Source organism: Arachis hypogaea, chromosome 16 (assembly GCF_003086295.3).
Source record: "Arachis hypogaea cultivar Tifrunner chromosome 16, arahy.Tifrunner.gnm2.J5K5, whole genome shotgun sequence".
In the NCBI taxonomy this organism is placed as follows: domain Eukaryota; kingdom Viridiplantae; phylum Streptophyta; class Magnoliopsida; order Fabales; family Fabaceae; genus Arachis; species Arachis hypogaea.
This window is the reverse complement of record NC_092051.1, coordinates 31,524,938-31,532,833: the sequence shown is the minus strand read 5'-3', so window position 1 is coordinate 31,532,833 and position 7,896 is coordinate 31,524,938. Positions and strand designations below refer to the sequence as shown.

The 7,896-nt window shown below is 37.9% G+C and overlaps 1 non-coding gene across 1 annotated transcript; it reads left to right on the top strand.

Moving 5' to 3' along the window:
* The first annotated feature begins 7,555 nt into the window (after positions 1-7,555).
* LOC112761940 (small nucleolar RNA R71) lies at positions 7,556-7,663 on the top strand. The gene has a single exon (XR_003182307.1). It is a non-coding gene; the product is annotated as a small nucleolar RNA R71 (small nucleolar RNA).
* The last annotated feature ends 233 nt before the right edge of the window (positions 7,664-7,896 follow it).

The following is a 7,896-nucleotide window of genomic DNA, read 5'->3' as shown; positions in this document are numbered from 1 at the left end:
GTTAGTTAGTTGAAACAAATTTTGAAAAGATAAGAAGTTAGGAAGTTAGAAAAGATATTTTGAAATCAAATTTTTGAAAAAGGTAAGATAAGAAGATATTTTTGAAAAGATGGGATAGAAATTAGTTTTAAAAAAAAGATTTGATTTTTAAAATCACAATTAATGACCTGATTCACAAGAAATCACAAGATATGATTCTAGAACTTAAAGTTTGAATCTTTCTTAACAAGCAAGTAACAAACTTGAAATTTTTGAATCAAAATATTAATTGTTATTGTTATTTTCGAAAATATGGTGTAAAATTAAGAAAAAGATTTTTGGAAAATATTTTTGAAATTTTCGAAAATAACTAAGAAAAATGAAAAAGATTTGATTTTTTTGAAAAAGATTTTGAAAAAGATAAGATTTTTAAAATGAAAATTTGATTTGACTCATAAAAACAACTAGATTTTAAAAAGTTTTGAAAAAGTCAAATCTAATTTTCGAAATTATGAGAGAAAAGAGGGAAAGATATTTTTTTGATTTTTTTGAATTTTTATTGATGAGAGAGAAAAACATGAAAATTATGCAATGCATGAGAATTTTAGATCAAAACATGTGATGCATGCAAGAATGCTATGAATGTCAAGATGAACACCAAGAACACTATGAAGATCATGATGAACATCAAGAACATATTTTTGAAAAAAAATTTTAATGCAAAGAAAACATGCAAGACACCAAACTTAGAATTCTTTAATGCTTAGACACTAAGAATCCAAGAATGCATATGAAAAACAAGAAAAGACGCAAAACATGCAAATGCAAAGATCAAACAAGAAGACTTACCAAGAACAACTTGAAGATCATGAAGAATACTATGAATGCATGATTTTTTCGAAAAATGCAAGATGCACATGCAATTGACACCAAACTTATAACATGACTCAAGACTCAAACAAGAACACAAAAAAATATTTTTGATTTTTATGATTTTATGATTTTTTTGTATTTTTTTCGAAAAGTATTTGAAAAACAAAAATAAGGATTTCAAAATCTTTAATATGAATTCCAGGAATCTTGTGCTCTTTAATCTAAAGCTCCAATCAAAGGGTCAGACATGGCTCAATAGCCATTCAAGCTTTAGAATGGATTTACATCCATTGAGGTGATTAGTTGAAGACCAATCCCAAAGGAGTTTGGGTATGGCTTTTCAGCCAGATAGGATTCAACATGTTACTATGAAACTCTAGAATTCATTCTTGAAAGTTTTGAAGCCATAGAATAATTTATTTTTGAAGATATTTTTATTTTTTTAAAAAATATTTTTTTTCAAAAATTAAGGAGAAAATTTTGAAAGGACATTTTTTTTTTTTGAAAAATTTTTGAAGAGAAAACAAAAAGAAAATTACCTAATCTGAGCAACAAGATGAACCGTCAGTTGTCCAAACTCGAACAATCCCCGGCAACGGCGCCAAAAACTTGGTGCGCAGAAATTGTGATTACACTTTGATTATGTAAAATTCATCGCTCTTTCTTTCCCTGGTAATGGCGCCAAAAACATGATGCCAATACCATGGTTCACAACTTCGCACAACTAACCAGCAAGTGCACTGGGTCGTCCAAGTAATACCTTACGTGAGTAAGGGTCGAATCCCACGGAGATTGTTGGTATGAAGCAAGCTATGGTCACCTTGTAAATCTCAGTCAGGCGGATATAAAATAGTAATGGGGTTTTCAAAAATAATTAATAAAATAGGGATAGAAATACTTATGTAAATCTTTGGTGAGAATTTCAGATAAGCGAATAGAGATGCTTTCGTTCCTCTGAACCTCTGCTTTCCTGCTATCTTCATCCAATCAGTCTTACTCCTTTCCATGGCTGGCTTTATGTAATGCATCACCATTGTCAAGGGCTACTTTCGGTCTTCTCTCGGAAAAATGATCCAAATGCCCTGTCACGGCACGGCTAATCGTCTGGAGGCATCACCCTTGTCAATGGTTACATCCTATCCTCTCCGTGAAAATGGTCAATGCACCCTGTCACGGCATGGCTATTCATCTGTCGGTTCTCGATCATGCTGGAATAGGATTTACTTTCCTTTTGCGTCTGTCACTACGCCCTGCAATCGCGAGTTTGAAGCTCGTCACAGTCATTCAGTCATTGAATCCTACTCGGAATACCACAGACAAGGTTTAGACTTTCCGGATTCTCTTGAATGCCGCCATCATTCTAGCTTACACCACGAAGATTCCGATTAAGAGATCTAAGAGATACTCATTCAATCTAATGTAGAACGGAAGTGGTTGTCAGGCACGCGTTCATAGGGAATGATGATGATTGTCACATTCATCACATTCAGGTTGAAGTGCGAATGAATATCTTAGAAGCGAAATAAGATGAATTGAATAGAAAACAGTAGTACTTTGCATTAATCTTTGAGAAACAGCAGAGCTCCACACCTTAATCTATGGAGTGCAGAAACTCTACCGTTGAAAATACATAAGTAATGATGGAGTTCATTGGTCTCGGCCGCAGAGGGGAACCGGAGTAACCAAGACTGTGAATACAATGATAAAAAGTTCTATTTATAATAAACTAGTCACTAGGATTTACAGAAGTAAGTAATTGATGCATAAATCCACTTCTGGGGCCCACTTGGTGTGTGCTTGGGCTGAGCATGAATGTTACACGTGCAGAGGTCATTCTTGGAGTTGAACGCCAGCTTTTGTGCCATTTTGGGCGTTGAACTCCACTTTGCAACTTGTTTCTGGCGCTGGACGCCAGAATTGGGCAGAGAGCTGGCGTTGAACGCCAATTTGCGTCGTCTAAACTTGAGCAAAGTATAGACTATTATACATTGCTGGAAAGCCCTGGATGTCTACTTTCCAACGCAATTAGAAGAGTGCCATTTCGAGTTCTGTAGCTCCAGAAAATCCACTTTGAGTGCAGGGAGGTCAGAATCCAACAACATCAGCAGTCCTGCTTCAACCTCTGAATCTGATTTTTGCTCAAGTCCCTCAATTTCAGCCAGAAAATACCTAAAATCACAGAAAAATACACAAACTCATATTAAAGTCCAGAAATGTGAATTTAATATAAAAACTAATGAAAACACCCCTAAAAGTAACTAGATCCTACTAAAAATATACTAAAAACAATGCCAAAAAGCGTATAAATTATCCGCTCATCACCAGCCTCCCCAAATGGCATATGAATTCAAAAATAGGGAAAAAGACCCCCTAGTATAATAGTAAAAAGTTCTATTTATGCTAAACTAGTTACTAGGGTTTACAGAAATGAGTAAATGATGCAGAAATCTACTTTCGGGCCCACTTGGTGTGTGCTTGGACTGAGCATTGAAGCTTTCACGTGTAGAGGTCTTCCTTGGAGTTGAACGCCAGTTTGTAACTTGTTTCTAGCGTTTAACTCTGCTTTGCAACCTGTTTCTGACGTTTAACTCCAGAATAGGGCAGAGAGCTGGCGTTGAACGCCAGTTTGAATCATCTAAACTTGAACAAAGTATGGACTATTATATATTTCTGGAAAGCCCTGGATGTCTACTTTCCAATGCAATTGAGAGCGCGCCATTTAAACTTCTGTAGCTCCAAAAAATCCACTTTGAGTGCAGGAAAGTCAGAATCCAACAGCATCTGCAGTCCTTCTTCAGCCTCTGAATCTGATTTTTGCTCAAGTCCCTCAATTTCAGCCAGAGATTACCTGAAATCACAGAAAAACACACAAACTCATAGTAAAGTCTGGAAATGTGATTTTTATTTAAAAACTAATAAAAATATACTAAAAACTAACTAAATCATACTAAAAACTATGTAAAAACAATGCCAAAAAGCGTATAAATTATCCGCTCATCACAACACCAAACTTAAATTATTGCTTGTCCCCAAGCAACTGAAAATCAAATAGGATAAAAAGAAGAGAATATACTATAAATTCCAAATATCAATGAAACTTAGCTCCAATTAGATGAGTGGGACTAGTAGCTTTTTGCCTCTGAACAGTTTTGGCATCTCACTTAATCCATTGAAGTTCAGAATGATTGGCATCTATAGGAACTCAGAATTCAGATAGTGTTATTAATTCTCCTAGTTCAGTATGTTGATTCTTGAACACATCTACTTTATGAGTCTTGGCCGTGGCCCTAAGCACTTTGTTTTCCAGTATTACCACCGGATACATAAATGCCACAGACACATAATTGGGTGAACCTTTTTCAGATTGTGACTCAGCTTTGCTAAAGTCCCCAATTAGAGGTGTCCAGGGTTCTTAAGCACACTCTGTTTTTTGCTTTGGACCTCGACTTTAACCGCTCAGTCTCAAGCTTTTCACTTGACACCTTCACGCCACAAGCACATGGTTAGGGACAGCTTGGTTTAGCCGCTTAGGCCAGGATTTTATTCCTTTGGGCTCTCCTATTCACTGATGCTCAAAGCCTTGGATCTTTTCTATTACCCTTGCCTTTTGGTTTAAAGGGTTACTGGCTTTTTGCTCTTGCCTTTTGGTTTAAAGAGCTTTTGGCTTTTTCTGCTTGCTTTTTCTTTTTCTCTTCTTTTTTTTCTTTTTTTTTGCCAAATTTTTTTCTGCAAGCTTTGTATTCACTGCTTTTTCTTGCTTCAAGAATCATTTTTATGATTTTTCAAATTATCAATAACATTTCTCCTTTTCATTATTCTTTCAAGAGCCAACATATTTAACATTCATAAACAACAATATCAAAAGACATATGCACTGTTCAAGCATTCATTCAGAAAACAAAAAGTATTGTCACCACATCAAAATAATTAAACTAGTTTCAAGGATGAATTTGAAATCATGTACTTCTTGTTCTTTGTAATTAAAGCATTTTTCATTTAAGAAAGGTGATGGATTCATAGGACATTCATAGCTTTAAGGCATAGACACTTAGACACTAATGATCATGTAATGAAAACACAAATATAGATAAACATAAAGCATAGAGAACGAAAACAGAAAAGAAATAAATAGACAAGGAGATTAAGGAACGGGTCCACCTTAGTGAGGGTGGCATCTTCTTCCTCTTGAAGAACCAATGGTGCTCTTGAGCTCCTCTATGTCTCTTCCTTGCCTTTGTTGCTCCTCCCTCATGGTTCTTTGGTCTTCTCTAATTTCATGGAGGAGGATGAAATGTTCTTGGTGCTCCACCCTTAATTGTCCCATGTTGGAGCTTAATTCTCCTAAGGAGGTGTTGAATTGCTCCCAATAGTTTTGTGGAGGGAAGTGCATCCCTTGAGTCATTAGTGGTTATGGAAAAACAAAAAAGCAATGCTTTTTCCACACCAAACTTAAAATGTTTGCTCGTCCTCGAGCAAAAGAAGGATGAAAGGAGGAGAAGAAGAAGAAATGGAGGAGATGGAGGTGTGTGGTGGGTTTGGCCAAGGGTGGTGGAAGTGTGTATGAGAAGGTGTGAAGAGGAGAGAAGAAGAGGTGTGGCAGGTGGAGATCTTGTGGGGTCCACAGATCCAGAGGGGTCAAGGACTTAGCAACCCTGCTCCATTTAGGGGTGTAAACACCCTTAGAGTGCAATCCTGGCGTTTAACGCCAGACTGCTTCCTGTTTTTGGCGTTAAACGCCCAAATGTAGCCTGTTTCTGGCGTTTAACGCCAGGTTGATGCTTGTTTCTGGCGTTAAACGCCAGCTTGGTGCTTGTTTCTGGCGTTAAACGCCATACAAATGCTTGTTTCTGGCGTTTAAACGCCAGAGTGCTCTTCCTCCAGGGTGTGCTACTTCTTCTGCTATTTTTTATTCTATTTTTAATTTTTGCAATTGTTTTGTGACTCCACATGATCATAAACCTAATAAAACATGAAATAACAATAGAAAATAAATAGATATAATTAAATAACATTGGGTTGCCTCCCAACAAGTGCTTCTTTAATGTCAATAGCTTGACAGTGAGCTCTCATGGAGCCTCACAGATGTTCAGAGCATTGTTGGGACCTTCCAACACCAAACTTAGGGTTTGACTGTGGGGGCTTTGGTTGACTCTGCAGTGAGAGAAGCTTTTCATGCTTCCTCTCCATGGTTACAAAAGGAGAACCTTGAGTCTTAAACACAAGGTAGTCTTCATTCAGTTGAAGGAACAACTCTCCTCTGTCTACATCAATCACAGCTTTTGCTGTGGCTAGGAAGGGTCTTCCAAGGATGATAGATTCATCCTCATCCTTCCCAGTGTCTAGGATTATGAAATCAGTAGGGATGTAAAGGCCTTCAACCTTTACTAGCACGTCCTCTACTAGTCCATAAGCCTGTTTTCTTGAGTTGTCTGCCATCTCTAATGAGATTCTGGCAGCTTGCACCTCAAAGATCCCAAGTTTCTCCATTACATAGAGTGGCATAAGGTTAATGCCTGACCCCAGGTCACACAGAGCCTTCTCAAAGGTCATGGTGCCTATGGTACAGGGTATTAAGAATTTACCAGGATCCTGTTTTTTTTTGAGGTAATTTCTGCCTATCCAATGCATTCAGTTCATTGGTGAGCAAGGGAGGTTCATCTTCCCAAGTCTCATTACCAAATAATTTGGCATTCAGCTTCATGATTGCACCAAGGTACTTAGCAACTTACTCTTCAGTAATGTCTTCATCCTCTTCAGAGGAAGAATACTCATCAGAGCTCATGAAGGGTAGAAATAGGTTGAATGGAATCTCTATGGTCTCTGTATGAGCCTCAGATTCCTTCAGGTCCTTATTGAGAAACCCTCTAGTATTCAGAGGACGTCCCATGAGGTCTTCCTCATTGGGATTCACGTCCCCCTCCTCCCTTGTAGGTTCGGCCATGATGGTCAAATCAATGGCCTTGCACTCTCTCTTTGGATTTTCTTCTGTATTGCTTGGGAGAGTACTAGGAAGAGTTTCAGTGGCCCTTTTACTCAGTTGACCCGCTTGTGCCTCCAAATTTCTGATGGAGGACCTTGTTTCATTCATGAAACTTAGAGTGGCCTTAGATAGATCAGAGACTATATTTGCTAAGCTAGATGGATTCTGCTCAGACTTCTCTGTCTGTTGCTGAGAGGATGATGGAAAAGGCTTGCTATTGCTAAACTTGTTTCTTCCACCATTATTAAAGCCTTGTTGAGGCTTTTGTTGATCCTTCCATGAGAAATTTGGATGATTTCTCCATGAGGGATTATAGGTGTTTCCATAGGGTTCACCCATGTAATTCACCTCTGCTATTGCAGGGTTCTCAGGATCATAAGCTTCTTTTTCAGAAGATGCTTCTTTAGTACTGTTGGATGCAGCTTGCAATCCATTCAGACTCTGAGAAATCATATTGACTTGCTGAGTCAATATTTTATTCTGAGCTAATATTGCATTCAGAGTATCAATTTCAAGAACTCCCTTCCTTTGAGGCGTCCCATTACTCACAAGATTCCTTTCAGAAGTGTACATGAATTGGTTATTTGCAACCATGTCAATGAGTTCTTGAGCTTCTGTAGGCATTTTCTTTAGGTGAATGGATCCACCTACAGAATGGTCCAATGACATCTTAGATAATTCAGATAGACCATCATAGAATATATCCAGGATGGTCCATTCTGAAAGCATGTCAGAAGGACACTTTTTGGTCAGTTGCTTGTATCTCTCTCAAGCTTCATAGAGGGATTCGCCTTCTTTCTGTTTGAAGGTTTGAACATCCACTCTAAGCTTGCTAAGCTTTTGAGGAGGAAAGAACTTGGCTAAGAAATCCGTGACCAGCTTATCCCAAGAGTTCAGGCTATCTTTAGGTTGAGAGTTCAACCATATTCTAGCTCTGTCTCCTACAGCAAACAGGAAAAGCATAAGCCTGTAGACCTCGGGATCAACCCCATTGGTCTTAACAGTATCACAAATCTGCAAGAATTCAGTTAAGAACTGAAAAGGATCTTCTGATGGAAGTCCAT